Here is a 24227-nt window from a genome sequence, read left to right as displayed (position 1 = left end):
AAGCTCGTCACAGCTATCCCTTCCCAGATCCTACTCGGAATACCACAGACAAGGTTTAGACTTTCTGGACCTCAAGAATGGCCGCCAATAATTCTAGCCTATACCACGAAGACTCTGATCTCACGATCAGAAGGCTAAGAGATACACATTCAAGCTTGTTTTCATGTAGAACGGAAGTGTTTGTCAGGCACGCATTCATAAGTGAGAATGATGATGAGCGTCACATAATCATCACATTCATTATGTTCTTGTGTGCGAATGAATATCTTAGAGAAGAAATAGGCTTGAATTGAATAGAAAAACAATATTACTTTGCATTAATTCATGAGGAATAACAGAGCTCCACACCATAATCTATGGTGTGTAAAAACTCTACCGTTGAAAATACATAAGTGATAATGGTCCAGGCATGGCCGAATGGCCAGCCCCCATAAAGGTCTAAGATAGCATAAGACTCCTCAAAGATATAGTAAAAAGTCCTATTTATACTAAACTAATTACTAGGGTTTATAGAAATGAGTAAATGATGCAGAAATCCACTTCCGGGCCCACTTGGTGTGTGCTTGGGCTGAGCATTGAAGCTTTCACGTGTAGAGGTCTTCTTTGGAGTTAAACGCCAGTTTGTAACCTGTTTCTGGCGTTTAACTCTGCTTTACAACTTGTTTCTGGCGTTTAACTCCAGAATAGGGCAGAAAGCTGGCGTTGAACGCCAGTTTCCGTCGTCTAAACTCAGACAAAGTATGGACTATTATATATTGCTGGAAAGTCCTGGATGTCTACTTTCCAACGCAATTAAGAGCGAGCCATTTGGACTTTTGTAGCTCCAGAAAATTCACTTTGAATGTAGGGAGGTCAGAATCCAACAGCATCTGCAGTCCTTCTTTTTCCTCTGAATCTGATTTTTGCTCAAGTCCCTCAATTTCACCCAGAAAATACTTGAAATCACAGAAAAATACACAAACTCATAGTTTAGTCCAGAAATGTGAATTTTATTTAAAAACTAATAAAAATATACTAAAAACTAACTAAATCATACTAAAAACTATGTAAAAACAATGCCAAAAGGCGTATAAATTATCTGCTCATCACAACACCAAACTTAAATTGTTGCTTGTCCCCAAGCAACTGAAAATCAAATAGGATAAAAAGAAGAGAATATACTATAAATTCCAAAATATCAATGAAACTTAGCTCCAATCAGATGAGCGGGACTAGTAGCTTTTTGCCTCTTGAATAGTTTTGGCATCTCACTTTATCCATTGAAGTTCAGAATGATTGGCATCTATAGGAACTTAGATTTTAGATAGTGTTATTGATTCTCCTAGTTCAGTATGTTGATTCTTGAACACAGCTACTTTATGAGTTTTGGCCGTGGCCCTAAGCACTTTGTTTTCCAGTATTACCACCGGATACATAAATGCCACAGACACATAACTGGGTGAACCTTTTCAGATTGTGACTCAGCTTTGTTAAAGTCCCCAATTAGAGGTGTCCAGGGTTCTTAATCACACTCTTTTTTTTTTTGCTTTGGACCTTGACTTTAACCACTCAGTCTCAAGTTTTCACTTGACACCTTCACGCCACAAGCACATGGTTAGGGACAGCTTGGTTTAGCCGCTTAGGCCAGGATTTTATTCCTTTAGGCCCTCCTATCCACTGATGTTCAAAGCCTTGGATCCTTTTTATTACCCTTGCCTTTTAGTTTTAAGGGCTATTGGCTTTTTGCTCTTGCCTTTTGGTTTAAAGAGCTTTTGGCTTTTTCTGCTAGCTTTTTCTCTTTTTTTTTCTCTTTTTTTCGCCATTTTTCTTTTCTTCTTCTTTTTTTTCTCTGAAAGCTTTGTTCTTCACTCCTTTTTCTTGCTTCAAGAATCAATTATATGATTTTTTAGATTATCAATAATATTTCTCCTTTTTCATCATTCTTTCAAGAGCCAACATATTTAACATTCATAAACCACAATATCAAAAGACATATGCACTGTTCAAGCATTCATTCATAAAACAAAAAGTATTGTCACCACATCTAAATAATTAAACTAGTTTCAAGGATGAATTCGAAACCATGTACTTCTTGTTCTTTTGTTTTTAGAATAGTTTTCAATTAAGAGAGGTGATGGATTCATAGGACATTCATAGCTTCAAGACATAGACACTTAAACACTAATGATCATGTAATAAAGACACAAACATAAATAAACATGAAGCATAGTAAACGAAAAACGGGAAAATAAGGACAAGGAGATTAAGGAACGGGTCCACCTTAGTGAGGGTGGCGTCTTCCTCTTCTTGAAGAACCAATGGTGCTCTTGAGCTCTTCTATGTCTCTTCCTTGTCTTTGTTGCTCCTCCCTCATAGCTATTTGATCTTCTCTAATCTCATGGAGAATGATGGAGTGCTCTTGGTGTTCCATCCTTAGTTGTCCCATGTTGGAACTTAATTCTCCTAGAGAGGTGTTGATTTGCTCCCAATAGTTTTGTGGAGGGAAGTGCATCCCTTGAGGCATCTCAGGGATTTCATGGTGAGGAATTTCCTCATGCTCTTGTTGAGGTCCATGATCTCTTGTTTGCTCCATCCTTTTCTTAGTGATGGGCTTGTCCTCATCAATGAGGATATCTCCCTCTATGTCAATTCCAGCCGAATTGCAGAGGTGGCAAATGAGGTGAGGAAAGGCTAACCTTGCCAAAGTAGAGGACTTGTCAACCACCTTGTAGAGTTCTTGAGGTATAATCTCATGTACTTCCACTTCCTCCCCAATCATGATACTATGGATCATGATGGCCCGGTCTATAGTAACTTCAGACCGGTTGCTAGTAGGAATAATTGAGCGTTGAATGAACTCCAACCATCCTCTAGCTACAGGCTTAAGGTCCAGTCTTCTCAATTGAACCGGCTTGCCTCTTGAGTCAACTTTCCATTGAGCTCCTTCCACACATATGTTCATGAGGACTTGGTCCAACCTTTGATCAAAGTTGACCCTTCTAGTGTAGGGGCGTGCGTTTTCTTGCATCATTGGCAAGTTGAACGCCAACCTTACATTTTCTGGACTGAAATCTAAGTAATTCCCCCGAACCATTGTAAGCTAATTCTTTGGATTCGGGTTCACACTTTGATCATGGTTCCTAGTGATCCATGCGTTTGCATAGAACTCTTGAACCATTAAGATCCCGACTTGTTGAATGGGGTTGGTGAGAACTTTCCAACCTCTTCTTCGGATCTCATGTCAGATCTCTGGATACTCATTCTTTTTGAGCTTGAAAGGAACCTCAGGGATCACTTTCTTCTTGGCCACAACTTCATAGAAGTGGTCTTGATGGATCTTTGAGATGAATCTCTCCATCTCCCATGACTCAGAGGTGGAAGCAATTGCCTTTCCTTTCTTCTTTCTTGTGGTTTCTCTGGCCTTAGATGCCATTAATGGTTATGGAAAAACAAAAAGCAATGCTTTTACCACACCAAACTTAAAATGTTTTCTCGTCCCCGAGCAAAAGAAGAAAGAAAGAAGGAGAGGAAGAAGAAAAATGGAGGAGAGGGAGAGAGGTTTGTATTCGGCCAAGGGGAAGAAGAGAGGGTTGTGTTGTGTGAAAATGAAGAAGAAATGAGGGGTTTATATAGGAGTGGGGGGGGTTAAGGGTTCGGCCATTAGGGTTGGGTTTGGAAGGGAAAAGAATTTGAATTTTGGAGGTAGGTGGGGTTTATGGGGAAGAGTGGAGGGATGTGAGTGGTTAAGAGGTGATAGAGAAGAGTGATTGAGGTGATTGGTGAAGGGTATTTGGGGAAGAGGGGAGAAGAGGAGAGAAGAAGAGGTGGGGTAGGTGAGGATCCTGTGGGGTCAAGGACTTAACATCCCTGCTCCAATTAGGCGTGCAAAACGCCAGACTGCTGCCTATTTTTGGCGTTAAACGCCCAAATATAGCCTGTTTCTGGCGTTTAACACCACTTCCATGCTCTGTTCTGGCGTTAAACGCCAGTCTGGTGCTTGTTTCTGGCGTTTAATGCCAGTTTGATGCTTCTTACTGGCATTTAAATGCCAGTAAGCTCTTCTTCCAGGGTGAGCTATTTTTAATGCTGTTTTTCATTCTATTTTTGATTTTTTAGTAGTTTTTGTGACTCTACATGATCATCAACCTAAAAAAACATAAAATAATAATAGAAAATAAATAGATATAATTAAATAATATTGGGTTGCCTCCGAACAAGCGCTTCTTTATTGTCAATAGCTTGACAGTGAGTTCTCATGGAGCCTCACAGATGTTCAGAGCATTGTTGGAACCTCCCAACACCAAACTTAGAGTTTGAATGTGGGGGTTCAACACCAAACTTAGAGTTTGGTTGTGGCCTACCAACACCAAACTTAAAGTTTGACTGTGGGGGCTTTGGTTGACTCTGCAGTGAGAGAAGCTTTTCATGCTTCCTCTCCATGGTTACAGAAGGAGATCCTTGAGTTTTAAACATAAGGTTGTCCTTATTCAGTTGAAGGACCAATTCTCCTCTGTCCACATCAATCACAGCTCTTGCTGTGGCTAGGAAGGGTCTTTCAAGGATGATGGATTCATCCTCTTCCTTCCCAGTGTCTAGGATTATGAAGTCAGCAGGGATGTAAAGGCATTCAACCTTTACTAGCACGTCCTCTACTAGTCCATAAGCCTATTTTCTTGAGTTGTCTGCCATCTCTAATGAGATTCTGGCAGCTTGCACCTCAAAGATCCCAATTTTTTCCATTACAGAGAGTGGCATTAAGTTTATTCCTGACCCCAGGTCACACAGAGCCTTCTCAAAGGTCATGGTGCCTATGTTGCAGGGAATTAGGAATTTACCAGGATCCTGTTTCTTTTGAGGTAATTTATGCCTATCCAATGCATTTAGTTCATTGGTGAGCAAGGGAGGTTCATCTTCCCAAGTCTCATTACCAACTAATTTGGCATTCAGCTTCATGATTGCATCAAGGTATTTAGCAACTTGCTCTTCAGTAATGTCTTCATCCTCTTCAGAGGAGGAATACTCATCAGAGCTCATGAAGGGCAAAAGGAGGTTCAATGGAATCTCTATGGTCTCTAGATAAGCCTCAGATTCCTTTGGTTACTCAAAGGGAAACTCCTTATTGGTCACTGAGCATCCCAGGAGGTCTTCCTCACTAGGATTCATGCCCTCCTCCTCCTCTTTGGGTTCGGCCACACCAAGCAAGGTAATGGCCTTGCACTCTCTTTTTGTATTCTCTTTTGTATTGCTTGGGAGAGTACTAGGAGGGGTTTCAATGACTCTTTTACTCAGCTGGTCCACTTGTGCCTCCAAATTTCTAATGGAGGACTTTGTTTCATTCATGAAACTTAAAGTGGCCTTAGATAGATCAGAGGCTATATTTGCTAAGCTAGATGGATTCTGCTCAGAATTCTCTGTCTGTTGCTGAGTGGATGATGGAAAAGGCTTGCTATTGCTAAACCTGTTTCTTCCACCATTATTAAAGCCTTGTTGGGGCTTTTTTTGATCCTTCCATGAGAAATTTGGATGATTTCTCCATGAAGGATTATAGGTATTTCCATAGGGTTCTCCCGTGTAATTCACCTCTGCTATTGCAGGGTTCTCAGGATCATAAGCTTCTTCTTCAGAAGATGCCTCTTAAGTATTGTTGGATGTAGTTTGCAATCCTTTCAGACTCTGAGAAATCAATATTTTATTCTGAGCCAATATGGTATTCAGAGTATCAATTTCAAGAACTCCCTTCCACTTAGGCGTCCCATTACTCACAGGATTCCTTTCAGAAGTGTACATGAACTGGTTATTTGTAACCATGTCAATGAGTTCTTGATCTTCTGCAGGCGTTTTCTTTAGGTGAATGGATCCACCTGCAGAATGGTCCAATGACATCTTAGATAGTTCAGACAGACCATCATAGAATATATCCAGGATGGTCCATTCTGAAAGCATGTCAGAAGGACACTTTTTGGTCAGTTGCTTGTATCTCTCCCAAGCTTCATAGAGGGATTCACCTTCTTTCTGTTTGAAGGTTTGAACATCCACTCTAATCTTGCTAAGCTTTTGAGGAGGAAATAACTTGGCTAAGAAAGCTGTGACCAGCTTATCCCAAGAGTTCAGGCTATCCTTAGGTTGAGAGTCCAACCATATTCTAGCTCTGTCTCTTACAGCAAACGGGAAAAGCATAAGCCTGTAGACCTCGGAGTCAACCCCATTGGTCTTAACAGTATCACATATCTGCAAGAATTCAGTTAAGAACTGAAAGGATCTTCTGATGGAAGTCCATGAAACTTGCAAATCTGTTGCATCAGAGAAACTAATTGAGGCTTTAGCTCAAAATTGTTTGCTCCAATCGCAGGAAGTGAGATGCTTCTTCCATAGAAGTTAGAAGATGGTGCAATAAAGTCACCAAGCATCTTCTTTGCATCTCCACCATTGTTATTATTTTCGGCCATGTCTCCTTCTTTTTCGAAAATTTCTATCAGGTTTTCTCCAGAGAGTTGTGCTTTAGCTTCCCTTACCTTCCTCTTCAGAGTCCTTTCAAGTTCAGGGTCAGCTTCAACAAGAATGTTCTTATCCTTGTTCCTGCTCATATGAAAAAGAAGAGAACAGAAAAGAAAATATGGAATCTTCTATGTCACAGTATAGAGATTCCTTTATGTGAGTAGAAAAAGAGGAGAATAGAAGAAGGAAAAGAGAAAGATTCGAAAATTAATTAAAATAAAATAAAAAATATTTTTGTTTTTATTTTAAATATTAATTAGAATTTAAAAATTAAAAAAAGAAAAATAAAATTAGATTAAAATTTCAAACAATTAGTTAATTAAAAAAATTTTGAAAAAGGGAGAAGTTAGAAAAGATTTTGAAAATGGATTTTTGAAAAAGATATGATTGAAATGATTGAAATTATTTTGAAAAAGATTTGATTGAGAAGATATGATTGCAATTTATTTAAAAAAAAGATATGATTGAAAAGATATGATTGAGGAAGAAATTAAAAATATTTGATTTTGAAAAAGATTTTGAAATTAGCAATAAAAAAGATATGATTGAAAATTAAAAAGATATGATTTTGAAAATTAAAGTTGATTACTTGACTAACAAGAAACAAAAAGATATGATTTTAAAATTTAAAGATTGAACCTTTCTTAATAGGCAAGTAACAACTTGAAATTTTTGAATCTAAAAATTAAATGTTAGTGAGATTTTCGAAAATATGAAGTAAGAATAGGAAAAAGATTTTGAAAATCAATTTTTTTTAATTTCAAAAATATATAAAAATAAAATAAATAAAAAATATTTGATTTTTGAAAGAGATTTGAAAAGATAGAATTTTGAAATTGAAATTTATGAGTAAAACAAGGAAAGATATATTTTTTATTTTTGAATTTTTAATGATGAGAGAGAAAAATACTAAATTGAAACAAAACATAAAAATTATGAATCAAAACAACTAATGCATGCAAGAACACTTTGAATGTCAAGATGAACACCAAAAACACTTTGAAGATCAAGATAAACATCAAGACTTATTTTTTAAAATTTTTAAGAAAAGAAAAACATGAAAGACATCAAACTTAGAAATTTTCAAACTTTAGACACTAACAAATTGAAAATACATATGAAAAACAAGAAAAGACACAAAACAAGAAAAATTAAAGATCAAACATAGAAAATCATCAAGAACAACTTGAAGATCATGAAGAACACATGCATGAATTTTCAAAAACTTTTAAGAAAAATTAAAAAGATGCAATTGACACCAAACTTACAAATTGACACTAGACTCAAACAAGAAACATAAAATTTTTGGTTTTTATGATTTTATAAGAATTTTTTTTTTCGAAAATTATTTTGGGAAAAACAAAAAAGAAGAAAAAAAATTTTGTATTATTTTCGAAAATAAGAAATAAAAAGCTTAAAAATAAAATAAAATTACCTAATCTGAGCAACAAGATGAACCGTCAGTTGTCCAAACTCGAACAATCTCCGACAACGGCGCCAAAAACTTGGTATGGAAAATCGTGATCGTTCATTCCTTGGTAACGACGCTAAAAACTTAATACGCACGTCCATAATCTTAATTCTTTGTCACAACTTCACACAACTAACCAGCAAGTGCACTGGGTCGTCCAAGTAATAAACCTTACGTGAGTAAGGGTCGATCCCACGGAGATTGACAACTTGAAGCAAGCTATGGTCACCTTGTAAATCTCAGTCAGGAGGATTCAAATGGTTATAGAGTTTTAATAATTAAAAGATAAATAAAACGTAAAATAAAGATAGAGATACTTATGTAATTCATTGGTGAGAATTTCAGATAAGCGTATGGAGATGCTCTTGTTCCTTCTGAACCTCTGCTTTTCTACTGCTTTCATCCAATCCTTCATACTCCTTTCTATGGCAAGCTTTATGTAGGGCATCACCATTATCAATGGCTACGTCCCGTCCTCTCAATGAAAATGGTCCAAAATGCGCTGTCACTGCACGGCTAATCATCTGTCGGTTCTCGATCCTGCTGGAATAGGATTCAGTAATCCTTTTGCGTCTGTCACTACGCCTAGCACTCGCGAGTTTGAAGCTCGTCACAGCCATCCCTTCCCAGATCCTACTCGGAATACCACAGACAAGGTTTAGACTTTCCGGACCTCAAGAATGGCTGCCAATAATTCTAGCCTATACCACGAAGACTCTGATCTCACGATCAGAAGGCTAAGAGATACACATTCAAGCTTGTTTTCATATAGAACGGAAGTGTTTGTCAGGCACGCGTTCATAAGTGAGAATGATGATGAGTGTCACATAATCATCACATTCATCATGTTCTTGTGTGTGAATGAATATCTTAGAGAAGAAATAGGCTTGAATTGAATAGAAAAACAATAGTACTTTGCATTAATTCATGAGGAACAGCAGAGCTCCACACCTTAATCTATAGTGTGTAGAAACTCTACCGTTGAAAATACATAAGTGATAATGGTCCAGTCATGGCCGAATGGCCAGCCCCCATAAAGGTCTAAGATAGCATAAGACTCCTCAAAGATATAGTAAAAAGTCCTATTTATACTAAACTAATTACTAGGGTTTACATAAATGAGTAAATGATGCAGAAATCCACTTCCGGGCCAACTTGGTGTGTGCTTGGGCTGAGCATTGAAGCTTTCACATGTAGAGGTCTTCTTTGGAGTTAAACACCAGTTTATAACCTGTTTCTGGCGTTTAACTCTGCTTTGCAACCTGTTTCTGGCGTTTAACTCCAAAATAGGGCAGAAAGCTGGCATTGAACGCTAGTTTGCGTCATCTAAACTCGAGCAAAGTATGGACTATTATATATTTCTGGAAAGCTCTGAATGTCTACTTTCCAACGTAATTGAGATCGAGCCATTTGGACTCTTGTAGCTCCAGAAAATCTACTTTGAGTGCAGGGAGGTTAGAATCCAACAGCATCTGCAGTCCTTCTTTTTCCTCTGAATTTGATTTTTGCTCAAGTCCCTTGATGCCAAGGCATCTTAGACTAGTTTCACTAGCATTTTTATGTTAGTTTTAGTTGTTTTATGCATTTTCTTGAGCTTAAAGTAACCAAGAATGGTTAAATGAATAACAAAGCAATGAACCATCCAAACAGTATGATTTTGATGCAAATTCCATGAGTTTTTAGTTATATTACTTGAACGCTATGAATGGAAGATTTCTCATGAAATTTTGCAAGACTTTGATGCAGTTGTTTGGATGATTTCAGGGAAGAAGAGGCTAGGCAAGGAAGCAACAAAATCAATAAAGGAAGCTTGAATATCACATGTGGAGTTTAAGTTCCAGTTTAAGCTTAAACTGGAACTCAAGCTACCAAGCCATATAATGCTGGGAACTATCAGTGGCGTTTAAGCTCCAGTTTAAGCTTAAACTGGAGCTTAAACGCCAAAATCATGAAAGCTGAGGAAAAGCTGAAAGTGGCGTTTAACCTCCAGTTTAACCTTAAACTGGAAGTTAAACGCCAGAAATGAGAAATGCACCAGGGAGCCATTTCCACGTTTAAGCTCCAGTTTAAGCTTAAACTGGAGCTTAAACGTGTTCGACCATTCTCTTCCAGGGTTGCTTTCTTCCATTTCCACGTTTAAGCTTCAGTTTAACCTTAAACTGAAGCTTAAACGTGTTCGACAACTCCACACTCCAGACTTGCCTTCTTCCATTTCCACGTTTAAGCTTCAGTTTAACCTTAAACTGAAGCTTAAACGTGCTTGAATTATACCACCTCCAGGAGTGTCCAACGTTTAAGTTGCAGTTTAAGCTTAAACTGCAACTTAAACGCCACTAATTGAAAAGGTTTCTGGGCACTCCTAGAGCTTAAACGTGGAAATGGCTCCCTGGTGCATTTCTCATTTCTGGCGTTTAACTTCCAGTTTAAGGTTAAACTGGAGGTTAAACGCCACTTTCAGCTTTTCCTCAGCTTTCATGATTTTGGGGTTTAAGCTCCAGTTTAAGCTTAAACTGGAGCTTAAACGCCACTGATAGTTCCCAGCATTATATGGCTTGGTAGCTTGAGTTCCAGTTTAAGCTTAAACTGGAACTTAAACTCCACATGTGATATTCAAGCTTCCTTTATTGATTTTGTTGCTTCCTTGCCTAGCCTCTTCTTCCCTGAAATCATCCAAACAACTGCATCAAAGTCTTGCAAAATTTCATGAGAAATCTTCCATTCATAGCGTTCAAGTAATATAATTAAAAACTCATGGAATTTGCATCAAAATCATACTGTTTGGATGGTTCATTGCTTTGTTATTCATTTAACCATTCTTGGTTACTTTAAGCTCAAGAAAATGCATAAAACAACTAAAACTAACAGAAAAATGCTAGTGAAACTAGCCTAAGATGCCTTGGCATCATCCCTCAATTTCAGCCAGAAAATACCTGAAATCACAGAAAAACACACAAACTCATAGTAAAGTCCAGAAATGTGAATTTTATTTAAAAACTAATAAAAATATACTAAAAACTAACAAAATCATACTAAAAACTATGTAAAAACAATGCCAAAAAGCGTATAAATTATCCGCTCATCAGTAGACTTCCAACTTGCTTGACTTTCCTCTACCTAGTAAAGGATAACTGAGCAGAACAATCTTCAATTATCAATTAATCTTGGGAGAACTCCAACAAGGATAGAACTTCCGATTAATCTACTCCCGGTCAAGATTCTTATTTAAATTACATTAATTCTCTGATTTAATTTCCTGTTTATCAAACTCAAAACCATTTTTGAAAACATCTGATTCATAAAATAGCACATTTTCTGTAACTCGTTGGGAGACGACCTGGGATTCATACTCCCAGTATTTTAATTCTAATTTTGTGACAAACCTTCTAAATTGATAAGCGGATTTTTTGTTGGTTAAGAACTATACTTGCGACGTATCTCTTATATTAATTTCTTAATCCGCCAATTTCTGCCACTTCAATTTTTGGCACCGTTGCCGGGGAGTTACAATAGAGTGCTAAGTTATTGATTGGAATTTATTTATTTGCATTTTATTTTATTTTTCTACTATGAGCTGCATGTTTCTTTCATTGAATGACGCGTTCACTTCCTGATCCAAGCTTGCCAGTATTTGATCCTGAGATTGAAAGAACTATTTCACGTATAAGGCAAGCTCGGCGTCGGTTAGCCCTCTCCGAGGACGAATCTGAAACGTCACTTAAGGAAGAAACAAGCTCCCTTTCTACTGATTCGGTTGATTTACGTGCAGGTGACATGGCAGCACCTAGGAGAGTTACTATCCAGGAAGCTGGAGCCCCTGATTTTACACTGCAACCGTATCAAGCGCATCACCCAGCGGTGGCTGTAGATTTTGAACTAAAGACTGCACTACTCAACTTGATGCCTAAGTTTCATGGCTTACCTGCTCAAGAGCCTATCAAGCACCTTAAGGATTTCCAGGCAGCCTGTTCTACTGTCAGGCGTGATGGTGCAGATGAAACTTCTATTTTGTTAAAAGCCTTCCCATTCTCTCTTGAGGGAAAGGCGAGAGAGTGGTACTACACCCAACCTGGAGCAACTGTTTCTAACTGGAATATGCTTAGAAGAGAATTTTTGGAAAAATTCTTTCCAGCTGAAGTTACTGATAAACTGAGGAAAGACATTTCCAGGATTGTTCAGGACGAATTCGAAACCCTCTACGAATATTGGGAGCGCTTCAACAATCTTCTGGAAGCATGTCCCCACCATATGATTGACAAGATAGTGTTGCTTGGCTACGTCACACAGGGCATGAAGCCTCAAGACAAGACTACATTGGAAAGTGCTAGCAATGGGTCCATGAAAAAGTACAAGACCACTGATGAGGCATGGCAATTGATCAGCGACTTAGCTGAATCTACTCGGAATCACAGGCAGAAATAAAGCCGGTCAAAAGCTGTTGCAGAGGTATCTTCTAGCAAAGAGACTACTGCTCAAACTCAGAGTATATGTGAAATGACCAACTTACTGAAGCAGATGCAGTTGAGTCAACAACAAGCTCAGCAAGCTCAACCTTCTCCACCACAGCAAAGCCAACAGTTAGTCCCACAGAGAGTGTGCAGAATCTGTGCTGATTATAGTCATTATACTGATGAATGTCCACAGCTCCAACAGGAAGACAATACTGTAGCAGCCACTCATAACTTTTATGACCGCCCAAATCAAGGATACAATCAACAAGGAGGCAACTACAACCAAAGTGGGAACTATAACCAGAGCTGGCAAGACAATTCCAACCATGGCTGGAGAGACAACAATAACAGAAGAGGTAGAGACAATCAGGGAAATCAGAGGTGGAATAATAACAACAACGGGCAGCAGAACCAGAACCAGCCTTACAGAGCACCTCACCTGAGGCAATCCCAAGGACCACAGCACAACCAACAACAAGTTCCTCAGATCACTTATTCTAATTCCTCTCCAAATGACGAGATGCTTCAACCCCTTGCGCAAAGACAAAAGAACATGGAAAGTTCACTTAACGGTCTAACATCCGCTATACAAGCTCTCATCTTTCAGATGGGATCATCCAATACTTCAAACACTCAACATGCAAGCTCCAGTGGAATTCCTTCTCAACCCTTACCCAATCCAAAGGGTGGCATCAATGCCATCACCCTAAGGTCCGGAACCACACTACAAGAAAGGAATTAGGAGGAGCCAAACCCACCAGAACATGCCCCAGCTGAAGAGGTGGTGGAGGTAGAAGATGCTGAAGAGGAAGAGGACATACAAGACATGGTTGAAGAAGAAGAAGCTCAACCACAGAAAGAAGCACCAAAGGATACAGACGCTGTAGAAAACGCCCTTCCTATTCCATTTCCACAAATTGCAAGGAAGCCCAGAAAGCCGATGGAACTTGATCCCAAAGTGGTAGAAATATTCAAAAAGGTTGAGGTAACTGTTCCCCTTTTTGATGTTATTCAGCAAGTACCTAAATATGCAAAGTTTCTAAAAGATTTATGTATGCATAAAGACAAAATTAATGAATTAGAAACTATTCCTTTAGGTAGTTCTATATCTGCTTTAATGGGAGGTATACCTGAAAAGTGTAGTGATCCAGGTCCATGTATGGTTAACTGTACCATTGGAGGTGTGATATTTTCTGACTGCATGTGTGATTTAGGAGCGTGTGTTAGTATAATGTCTTTGTCTATATATAATGCTTTAAGGCTCCCTCCCTTAAAAAGGTCGGCAGCTCGTTTTGTGTTGGCAGATAAAAGTATTATTACAGTGATTGGAGTTGCTGAAGATGTATTAGTGAGCATCAAGGAGCTCACATTTCCCATTGATTTCTATATCCTGAAAATACCCCCTAATGACTCCGGGAGGCCATCATCAATCCTGCTCGAAAGACCATTCCTGAAGACTTTAAAGTTCAAGCTGGACGCATTTTCAGGAACTTATTCTTTTGAAATAGATGGCAGAATAGTGAAATTCAGTCTAAATGAAGCTATGAAGCACCCTCCGGAAGATCATTCTATCTTCTAGTGCAATATTATTGATGAAACTATAGCTGAAGTTCACCAGGAAGAATTAGAAGAGAAGTACATAGGGCAAGGTCCAAGTGTGGGGACACTTTCTAATGACAATGAGAGCACTTTGCCATTATCACCAGCCCCAGATGATCCAGAGCCTGGCCATGAGCAGAAATTAGAATTAAAACCTCTCCCTCCACACCTCAAGTATGCTTACCTTGAGGACAAGCAGAAGTTTCCAGTTATCATTGCAAGGGAACTCACTTCTCAACAAGAAGAACAGCTACTTAGTGTACTGAGAAAACATAAGAAAGCGATTGGATGGAGCCTAGCGGATATAGTAGGCATCAACCCTCAGGTTTGTGAGCACAGAATATTCCTAGAAGAGGAAGCAAAGCCTGTCCGTCAACCTCAAAGAAGATTAAATCCCACCATCTTAGAAGTTGTCAAGAAGGAAGTGACCAGGCTACTTGAAGCAGATATCATTTACCCCATCTCAGATAGCGAATGGGTCAGTCCAGTACAAGTGGTGCCCAAGAAGTCTGGAGTCACAACAGTGAGAAATGAGCAAGGAGAGCTTCTGACAACTAGAGTGTAGAATTCATGGAGAGTTTGCATTGACTATAGGCGTCTCAACCAAGCCACTCGCAAGGATCATTACCCCTTGCCATTCATTGATCAGATGCTTGATCGCCTGTCAAGTAAATCCCATTATTGCTTTTTAGATGGTTATACAGGCTATTTTCAAATTCACATAGCTCCTGAAGATCAGGAAAAGACTACTTTTACATGTCCTTTTGGAACTTATGCTTATAAGAGAATGCCCTTTGGCTTATGCAATGCACCAGCTACTTTCCAAAGGTGCATGATGAGTCTTTTCTCTGACCTTATTGAGAGCTGTATGGAGGTTTTTATGGATGATTTTAGTGTTTATGGTGATTCATTTAGCCTTTGCTTAGATAGTTTATCTAGAGTATTAGATAGATGTGTTAGTACGAACCTTGTATTGAATTTTGAAAAATGCCACTTTATGGTAAAACAAGGGATTGTACTAGGACATGTTGTGTCTAATACTGGCATTTCTGTAGATCTAGCAAAGGTGGATGTTATTTCTAGTTTACCTTACCCCTCCTCTGTGAGGGAAGTCCGTTCGTTTCTTGGCCATGCAGGTTTTTACCAGAGATTCATTAAGGACTTCAGTAAGATAGCACTACCCTTATCCAGACTACTGCAGAAAGATATTGAGTTCGAGTTCAGTGAGGATTGCAAACAAGCATTTGATAAGCTGAAGACCGCCATGACTCAAGCTCCAATTACCAGACTGGAGCCAGCCATTTAAAATCATGTGGGATGCTTCTAATCATGCAGTAGGAGCGGTGATGAGCGGATATTTTATACGCTTTTTGGGGTTAATTTCATGTAGTTTTTAGGATGTTTTAGTTAAGTTTTTAGTATATTTTCATTAGTTTCTAGGAAAATTTTATATTTCTGGACTTTACTATGAGTTTGTGTGCTTTTTTGTAATTTTAGGTATTTTCTGACTGAAATTGAGGGAGCTGAGCAACAATCTGATTCGGGCTGAAAAAGGATTGCTGATGCTGTTGTATTCTGACCTCTCTGCACTCGGAATGGATTTTCTGGAGCTACAAGAGTCCAATTGGCGCACTTCCAATTGCGTTGGAAAGTAGACATCCAGGGCTTTCCAGCAATATATAATAGTCCATACTTTGCTCAAGGATAAACGACGTAAAGTGGCATTCAACGCCAGTTCCATGTTGCAGTCTGGCGTCCAGCGCCAGAAACAGGTTACAAGTTGGAGTTCAAAGCCAGAAACAGGTTACAACCTGGCTTTGAATGCCCAAAACAGCCCAGGCACGTGAGAAGCTTAAGTCTTAGCCCCAGCACACACCAAGTGGGCCCCAGAAGTGGATTTCTGCACTATCTATCATAGTTTACTCATTTTCTGTAAACCTAGGTCACTAGTTTAGTATTTAAACAACTTTTAGAGATTTATTTTGTATCTCATAACATTTTAGATCTGAAATTTGTACCTTTTGGTAGCATGAGTCTCTAAACCCCATTGTTGGGGGTGAGGAGCTCTGCATCGTCTCGATGAATTAAGGCAAGTACTTCTATTTTCCATTCAAACATGCGTGTTCCTATCTAAGATATTCATTCGCGCTTAATTATGGAGAAAGTGATGATCCGTGACACTCATCACCTTCCTCAACCCATGAACGTGTGCATGATAACCACCTCCATTCTATATTAGATTGAATGAGTATCTCTTAGATTCCATAATCAGAATCTTCGTGGTATAAGCTAGAATTGATGGCGTCATTCAGGAGAATCCGAAAAGTCTAAACCTTGTCTGTGGTATTCCGAGTAGGATTCTGGGATTGGATGACTGTAACGGGCTACAAACTCGCGAGTGTTGGGCGTAGTGATAGACGCAAAAGGATAGTAAATCCTATTCCAGAAAGCTTGATCGAGAACCTCTAGATGATTAGCCGTGCTGTGACAGAGCATTTGGACCATTTTCACTGAGGAGATGGGAAGTAGCCATTGACAACGGTGACACCTTACATAGAGCTTGCCATGGAAGGAACTTTGCACTTTTGCATGCATGAGGAAAGAGGAATACAAGAGAAAAACTGAAATTCAGAAGACAAAGCATCTCCAAAATCCCAACATATTCTCCATTACTGCATAATAAGTATTTATTTCATACTCTCTTATTTTTCGTAATTCAATTTGATAAGTGAATTGTTTTCTTGACTAAGAGTTACAAGATAACCATAGATTGCTTCAAGCCAACAATCTCCGTGGGATTCGACCCTTACTCACGTAAGGTATTACTTGGACGACCCAGTGCACTTGCTGGTTAGTTGTGCGGAATTACATAGTGTGAAGTAATTTTCGTGCACCAAGTTTTTGGCGCCGTTGCTGGGGATTGTTCGAGTTTGGACAACTGACGGTTTATTTTGTTGCTTAGATTAGGAAAAATTTTTCTTTTTGGTTTAGAGTCTTCTATTATTGTTTTTCGTTGAAATAATTTTTTTTTTAAATCCTTATTTTCTCTTTTTTTTTAATTTTTCGAAATTTTTTTTAGTTATTAAAAATACTTCTTCAAAACAAGTGTTACATTTATTGCCCAAATTGGCTAGAGCGTTGGTCTATGTTCTTGGTAATTGGGTATCTTCTTGTTAAAATCTTTTTTTTTCTTAAAATAATTTTTCTTTGATTAAATCTTGTGCCAAATTTTAAGTTTGGTGTTTTCTTGTTAATCTTTCTATAATTTTCGAAAATTTTAGTTTGGTTTGCTAAAAGTTTTAAGTTTGGTGTTCTACCTTCATGTTCTTGTGGTTCTTGTGATTCTTCAAAGTGTTCTTGAGTTTTCCTTGTGTCTTGATCTTAAAATTTTTAAGTTTGGTGTTCCTTGCTGTTTTTCCTCCAAAATTTTCGAAAACAAGGAGCATTAGATCTAAAAATTTTAAATCTTGTGCTATTTTATTGTTTTTCTCTTTCCTTATTAAATTCAAAAAAAATATCTTTTCTAACTATTTTTAAGCTAATATTTCAAAATTCTTCATAAAAATTCAGATTTCAATTTCAAAAATTTTATCCTATCAATCTTAGTTGTCAAGTTTTTTTTTAAAAAAAAATCATATCTTTTTCAAAACCTCCTAACCACTTATTCTCTCTCTTCATTTTTTTTCGAAAATCCTCTTAAAATATTTTCAATTTTTTTTATTTTATTATAGTTTTATTATTTCAAAAATTTTTTTATAATAAAATAAATAAAATAAAGCCACATCATCTCCCTTTCTGCATCATGGATCTAAGTGGAAATGAACAGTCCAGAAGCACTCTGGGGTCATATGCTAACCCCACTACTGCTTCATATGGGAGTGGTATCTGTATACCCTCCATCAGAGTCAGTAGCTTTGAGTTGAATCCTCAGCTCATTATCATGGTGCAGCAAAGTTGCCAGTATTCTGGTCTTTCACAGGAAGAACCTACAGAGTTTCTGGCACAGTTTTTACAGATTGCTGACACAGTACATGATAAGGAAGTAGATCAGGATGTCTACAGATTATTACTGTTTCCATTCGCTGTAAAAGACCAAGCTAAGAGGTGGTTAAATAACCAACCTAAGGCTAGCATAAAGACATGGAAACAGCTGACAGAAAAATTTCTGAATCAATACTTTTCTCCAAAACGGATGACACAGCTAAGGCTGGACATCCAAGGCTTTAAACAAGGAGATAATGAATCTCTTTATGATGCCTGGGAGAGATACAGAGAGATGCTAAAAAAATGCCCCTCTGAGATGTTTTCAGAGTGGGTTCAGCTAGACATCTTCTATTATGGGCTTACAGAAAGAGCTCAGATGTCTCTAGACTACTCAGCTGGTGGATCTATCCACATGAGGAAGACAATTGAAGAAGCTCAAGAGCTCATTGATACAGTTCCCAGAAATCAGCATCTGTACTTAAGTAGCGAACCTTCCATGAAAGAAGAGGCTAAAACAGTGACTACTGAACTCAGTCCTGCTGAACAAGCTACTGAATTCAATCAGCAATTGGATTTTCTAACAAAACAGTTAGCCGAATTGAAGGAGAGACTACAAGAGACAACGATGGCTAATATAAATATGGAAGAAAAATTAAAGCAAACAAAGCAGCAGCTGTCAAAACAAATAACAGAAGAATGCCAAGCAGTTCAATTAAGAAGTGGGAAAATATTAAATATCCCACCTCAAGGCAGCAGGAAGCCAAGAAATGAGCAAACTACCCAAATTCTATCTGAGGACAGTAAGAGCCCGGGGAAAAATAATTCTGGCGCTAAAACGCCAGAAATTGGGTGGAAGGCTGGCGCTGAACGCCCAAACCATGCTCAGGACTGGCGTTCAACGCCAGAAACAAGCAAGGAACTGGCATTGAACGCCCAAAGGAAGCATAGTTCTGGCGTTCAGACGCCAGGAACAGATGAGGAGTTGGCGTCTGACGTCACTCCAGCTTCCAAGCCTGGCACTCAATTGCCAGTGAGGGATCAGACACACACAAGTGCTGATGACAACCCCTCTAAAAGGGCTTCTTCAACCACTTCTGTAGGAAATAAACCTGCAGCAACCAAAGTTGAGGAATATAAAGCCAAGATACCTTATCCTCAAAAACTACGCCAAGAAGAGCAGGATAATCAATTTGCTCGCTTTGCAGATTATCTCAGGACTCTTGAAGTAAAGATTCCGTTTGCAGAAGCACTTGAGCAAATACCTTCTTATGCCAAGTTCATGAAAGAGATCTTAAGTCATAAGAAGGATTGGAGAGAAACTAAAAAAGTTCTCCTCACTGAAGAATGCAGTGAAGTCATTCTAAAAAGCTTCCCTGAAAAGCTTAAAGATCCCGGAAGCTTTCTGATACCATGCATATTAGAGGGTAATTGCACCAAGACAGCCTTATGTGATCTTAGGGCAAGCATCAACCTAATACCTGCATCCACTATCAGAAAGCTTGGTTTAACTGAAGAAGTTAAACCAACCTGGATATGTCTCCAACTTGCTGATGGCTCCATTAAATACCCATCAGGCGTGATTGAGGACATGATTGTCAGGGTTGGGCCATTCGCCTTTCCCATTGACTTCGTAGTGCTGGAGATGGAGGAGCACAAGAGTGCTACTTCCATTCTAGGAAGACCTTTCCTAGCAACTGGACGAACTCTCATTGATGTTCAAAAGGGGGAAGTCACCCTGAGAGTCAATGAGGATGAGTTTAAGTTGAATGCTGTCAATGCCATGCAGCATCCAGACACACCAAAAGACTGTATGAAAATTGATCTTATTGACTCTTTGGTGGAGGAGATCAACATGGCTGAGAGTCTCGAATCAGAGCTGGAAAACATCTTTAAAGATGTTCCGCCTGATCTAGAGGATTCAGAGGAATTGAAAGAGTCTCTGAAATTTCCTCAAGAAGAGGAAAAACCTCCTAAACCCGAGCTCAAACCATTACCACCATCCCTGAAATATGCATTTCTGGGAGAAGGTGATACTTTTCCAGTGATCATAAGCTCTGCTTTAAATCCACAGGAAGAGGAAGCACTAATTCAAGTGCTAAAGACAAACAAGACAGCTCTTGGGTGGTCCATAAGTGACCTTAAGGGCATAAGCCCAGCTAGATGCATGCACAATATCTTATTGGAGGACAACGCTAAGCCAGTGGTTCAACCACAGAGGCGGCTAAATCCTGCAATGAAGGAAGTGGTGCAGAAAGAGGTCACCAAATTACTGGAGGCTGGGATTATTTATCCTATTTCTGATAGCCCCTGGGTGAGCCCTGTTCAAGTTGTCCCCAAAAAGGGAGGCATGACAGTGGTTCATAATGAAAAAATGAACTGGTTCCTACAAGAACAGTTACAGGGTGGCGCATGTGTATTGACTACAGAAGGCTCAATACAGCCACCAGGAAGGATCATTTTCCTTTACCATTCATAGACCAGATGCTAGAGAGACTAGCAGGTCATGATTATTACTACTTTTTGGACGGCTATTCAGGCTACAACCAAATTGCAGTAGATCCCCAAGATCAAGAGAAAACAGCATTCACATGTCCATCTGGAGTATTTGCTTACAGAAGGATGCCATTTGGGCTGTGTAATGCACCTGCAACCTTTCAGAGATGCATGCTCTCTATTTTCTCTGATATGGTGGAAAATTTTCTGGAAGTCTTCATGGATGACTTCTCAGTATATGGAGACTCATTCAGCTCATGTCTTGATCACCTGACACTGGTTTTGAAAAGATGCCAAGAGACCAACCTGGTTTTAAACTGGGAAAAATGTCACTTTATGGTGACTGAAGGGATTGTCCTTGGGCATAAAATATCAAACAAGGGAATAGAGGTGGATCAAGCTAAAATAGAGGTAATTGAAAAATTACCACCACCTGCCAATGTTAAGGCAATCAGAAGCTTTCTGGGGCATGCAGGATTCTATAGGAGGTTTATAAAGGATTTTTCAAAATTGCAAAACCTCTAAGCAACCTGCTAGCTGCTGACATGCCATTTTTGTTTGACACAAAGTGCCGGTAGGCGTTTGAAACTCTGAAAGCTAAGCTGGTCACAGCACCAGACTAGACATTACCATTCGAATTAATGTGTGATGCCAGTGATCACGCCATTGGTGCAGTACTGGGGCAGAGGCATGACAAACTTCTGCATGTCATTTATTATGCTAGCTGTGTTTTAAATGATGCCCAAAAAAATTACACAACCACAGAAAAGGAATTGCTTGCAGTGGTCTATGCCATTGACAAGTTTAGATCATACTTAGTAGGATCAAAAGTGATTGTGTACACTGACCATGCTGCTCTTAAATATCTACTTACAAAGCAGGATTCAAAACCCAGGCTTATAAGATGGGTATTGCTTCTGCAAGAGTTTGATATAGAAATAAGAGACAGAAAAGGGACAGAAAACCAAGTGGCGAATCATCTGTCCCGAATAGAGCCAGTAGAAGGGGCGCCCTCTCCCTCTATTGAGATCTCTGAAACCTTTCCGGATGAGTATTTGTTCGCCATTCAGGAAACACCATGGTTTGTAGACATTGCAAACTATAAAGCTGCAAGGTTCATACCCAAGGCGTACAGCAGGCAACAAAAGAAAAAATTAATTTCTGATGCAAAGTACTACTTGTGGGATGAACCCTATCTCTTTAAGAGATGTGCAGACGGAATAATCCGTAGGTGTGTGCCTAGAGAAGAAGCACAGAGCATCTTATGGCATTGCCATGGGTCACAATATGGAGGTCATTTCGGAGGTGAGCGAACAGCCACCAAGGTCCTCCAATGTGGTTTCTACTGGCCTACACTCTACAGAGATTCCCGAGAGTTTGTACGTAACTGTGACAGTTGCCAGAGAGCTGATAATTTGCCTCATAGTTACGCCATGCCTCAACAAAGAATCTTGGAGATTGAGTTGTTTGATGTATGGGGAATTGATTTCATGGGGCCTTTTCCACCATCATACTCAAACACTTATATTCTGGTGGCAGTTGACTATGTATCAAAATGGGTAGAGGCCATTGCCACACCCACCAATGATACTAAAACAGTGCTGAAGTTCCTCCAGAAATATATATTCAGCAGGTTTGGTGTCCCTAGGGTACTAATCAGTGATGGAGGCACTCACTTCTGCAACAAACAGCTTTACTCTGCCATGGTACGGTATGGGATTCGCCAAAAGGTGGCGACTCCATATCATCCACAGACAAATGGGCAAGCTGAAGTTTCTAACAGAGAACTGAAAAGAATCCTGGAACGGACTGTAAATACCCGTAGAAAGGATTGGGCACGAAGCTTGGATGATGCTCTGTGGGCTTACAGAACAGCATTCAAGACTCCTATAGGGACCTCTCCGTACTAACTTGTGTATGGTAAGGCTTGTCACCTGTCCGTGGAACTGGAACATAAGGCCTACTGGCCAACCAGATTCCTAAACTTTGATGCCAAATTAGCTGGAGAAAAAATATTGCTCCAGCTGAATGAGCTAGAGGAATTCAGATTCACTGCTTTCGAAAATGCCAAGCTTTATAAAGAGAAATCTAAAAGGTGGCATGACAGACAGCTGTCATCTAGAATCTTTGAACCAGAACAAAAGGATCTGTTGTTTAACTCTAGGCTTAGGCTATTCCCAGGAAAACTGAAATCCCGGTGGAGGGGACCATATATGATTACAAGTGTATCACCATATGGTTATGTGGAGCTTCAAGACATTAATTCTGATAAGAAGTTCATTGTTAATGGACAGAGAATCAAGCACTATCTTGAAGGCAATGTTGAGCAAGAGTGCTCAAGGCTAAAGCTAGATTAAAAGCTCAGCAAGGTCCAGCTAAAGACAATAAAGAAGCGCTTGCTGGGAGGTAACCCAGCCATTGGGAAAACTTTTTCTGTTATTTTTCCCTATTCTTGATTTTATTTGTTTATATAAAGTTCATTGCTACTAAGGTAAAGAGTCAATTGTATAAGTTCACAGGGTTACAGAAGGATTCAGCACACAAAACAGAGAAAGAGAGCTCACTGGCAAGAAAATGCCAGTAAAAGTCTGTTTTGGGCGTTCAACGCCCAAAAGAAGCATCCACTGGGCGTTGAACGCCAGTAAGGATAGCTATCTGGGCGTTAAACGCCAGAAAGAAGCATCTTCTGGGCGTTGAACGCCAGAAAGAAGCTTCTTCTGGGCGTTTAACGCCAGATTTACAGCGTCCTGGGCGTTCAGAAAAACGCCCAGTGACAAAGGAGTTCCCGGCGTTCAACGCCAGAAAGAAGCAACAGCTGGGCGTTGAACGCCCAGGAGAAGCAGCAATTGGGCGTTAAACGCCCAAAACATGCAGCGTTTGGGCGTTTAACGCCAGGATGGTGGGGAGGAGGTAAATTCGTTTTTACTTCATATTTTTCATTTTAATTTTAATTTTCATGTTTCAATTCATGATTTCTTGCATAAACATGTTACAAACCCTAATTTCTAAAATCCCTAATTTCTAAAAACCCTACTTTAAAAATATCAAATGTATCTTAATCCATAAACACAAATTCTTTTTCAATCCAATCCAACTCTTTTTCAAAAATTTCCAAAACAAATCTATCTCTTTTCCTTTTAAAATCCTTTCAACTCATCCATATCTTTTTCAAATCTCCACATTATCTTTTTCAAAATCCAAATTTATCTTTTTCAAATATCTTTCATATCTTTTCAATTTTAAATCACATCTTTTCATATCATACTTATTTTTTATAAATCATATCTTCTATCTTATCTTTTTTAAAAAAATTTTCGAAAACCCACCCCCTCCCTTTTAAATCCACATTCGGCCTCCCTCCTCTCATCCACCATTCGACACTAGCTCTCCTTCTATCCCTCTCCTTTCTTTTCTTTTGCTTGAGGACAAGCAAACCTCTAAGTTTGGTGTGTTTATCTGTGATCACTAAATTATACCCACTAAGATCATGGCTCCTAAAGGAAAACAAACCACTCCAAGAGGCAAGAAAGAGAGTATTCCAAAACCACTTTGGAATCAAGGGAAGTTCTTAACCAAAGAACATTCAGACCATTACTACAAAATAATGGGTCTAAGATCAGTGATCCCGGAAGTCAAGTTCGATCTGAAGGAAGATGAATATCCGGAGATCCAAGAGCAGATTCGAAACAGGAACTGGGAAGTCCTAGCTAATCCTGAAACAAAAGTGGAAAGGAATATGGTTCAGGAGTTCTACGTTA

General features: G+C 39.1%; 2 non-coding genes across 2 annotated transcripts; one reads left to right on the top strand and one right to left on the bottom strand.

Moving 5' to 3' along the window:
- Positions 1-5917: 5917 nt before the first annotated feature.
- Positions 5918-6024, top strand: LOC148571629 (small nucleolar RNA R71). The gene has a single exon (XR_015908287.1). It is a non-coding gene; the product is annotated as a small nucleolar RNA R71 (small nucleolar RNA).
- A 6064-nt stretch (positions 6025-12088) lies between these two features.
- Positions 12089-12196, bottom strand: LOC148571628 (small nucleolar RNA R71). The gene has a single exon (XR_015908338.1). It is a non-coding gene; the product is annotated as a small nucleolar RNA R71 (small nucleolar RNA).
- Between the last annotated feature and the right edge of the window lie 12031 nt (positions 12197-24227).

The sequence above is a fragment of the Arachis ipaensis genome, chromosome B3 (assembly GCF_059453495.1).
Source record: "Arachis ipaensis isolate K30076 ecotype BB chromosome B3, ASM5945349v1, whole genome shotgun sequence".
NCBI lineage: Eukaryota > Viridiplantae > Streptophyta > Magnoliopsida > Fabales > Fabaceae > Arachis > Arachis ipaensis.
This window is presented reverse-complemented; position numbering and strand designations above follow the sequence as displayed.